Source organism: Bison bison, unplaced genomic scaffold (assembly GCF_000754665.1).
Source record: "Bison bison bison isolate TAMUID 2011002044 unplaced genomic scaffold, Bison_UMD1.0 scf7180017864338, whole genome shotgun sequence".
In the NCBI taxonomy this organism is placed as follows: Eukaryota; Metazoa; Chordata; class Mammalia; order Artiodactyla; family Bovidae; genus Bison; species Bison bison.
The window spans coordinates 3,281,238-3,282,801 of NW_011494910.1; positions in this window are offsets into that span (position 1 = coordinate 3,281,238).

The window sequence follows — 1,564 nt, forward strand, 5'->3', positions numbered from 1 at the left end:
CATTAACAGAGCTCAGAGATGCTAACTGGTTGCAAAAAGTGAAAATTTTACTAAAGCCCAGATGACCAGTTCTATCTCTTTAGGCGAGATAGCATGACAAGAGGAACTTGCAACTTCTGGGAGTTATTTTATCTACACGAGAAGCACAAATGATCTTCTTAAAAATCTGATGGAAGAGAGTGTTCAAGATAACAGGCTTCTGACCAGAATTTCCTTATTTTTAGTCTGACTGTTACTCAACTCACATCAATCAAAGTTTAAAAAAAAAAAGCCTCTTCCATATCTGTTCAAATTGCATCTTCCTTCCCCTCAGACTGAAGAGAATTTGTGGGGGAGGAGGGAGCATCCATCTTCTAGCTCATCCCTGCGGTCCGGTTGGCAAGACGCTTTTCATCTGCAGAAGGGTTTCCTGATAGGGGCCTTCTACAGAAAGCACTCTAGCGAGGCCCCAATGTCATGAGAACACAGGATGTCACATTGCAACAGTAAAACTGTTGACCCCCGGGGGTCTGTCCCTGATAATGGCTCCAGTAGATAGTCTTGTGGCTTCCTTTCTGGTATTAAACTTGAAAAACCAAAGATACAAAAATATAGTGATTTCATACACCAGAAATATGCTCCTGACAAGTGTTTCTAATCAGCTTTCCAGTGAAAATGAGCGTTCCCTCTTTTAAAATGTATGTCCCGTAACTAGAAATACAGTTTGTAACTACTGGGTGGAATTTTTTTTCATGTGAGAGGCTGAAGAAATAATCACACACCAATCAGTTCTGTGCACCCCCACTATTAAAAAACCTTTTCGGGCTTCCTTGGTGGCTCAGTGATAAAGAACCCACCTGCCAACGCAGGAGATACATGTTGGATCTCTCAACGGGGAAGATCCCACATGAAGCGGAGCAACCAACCCATGTGTCGCACCTGATGAGCCCGTGTGCTAGAGCCCAAAGCCACAGCTACTGAGCTCACTTGCTGCAACTACTAAAGCCCACGCACCAGAAAGCCTGTGCTCGGCAACAAGACTTCAGTGCAGTCCAGTCGCGCAGGCGTGTCCAACTCCTTGCAACCCCATGAACCGCAGCACGCCAGGCCTCCCTGTCCATCACCAACTCCTGGAGTTTACCCAAACCCATGTCCATCGAGTCGGTGATGCCATCCAGCCACCTCATCCTCTGTCATCCCCTTCTCCTCCTGCCCTCAATCTTTCCCAGTATCAGGGTCTTTCCCAATGAGTCAGCTCTTCACATCAGGTGGCCAAAGTATTGGAGTTTCAGCTTCAACATCAGTCCTTTCAATGAACACTCAGGATTGATCTCCTTTAGGATGGACTGGTTGGATCTCCTTGCAGTCCAAGGGACTCTTAAGAGTCTTCTCCAACACCACAGTTCAAAAGCATCAGTTCTTCAGTGCTCAGCTTTCTTTATAGTCCAACTCTCACATCCACACGTGACCACTGGAAAAACCACAGCCTTGACTAGACAGACCTTTGTTGGCAAAGTAATGTCTCTGCTTTTCAATATGCTAAGTTGGTCATAACTTTCCTTCCAAGGAGCAAGCGTCTTTTAAT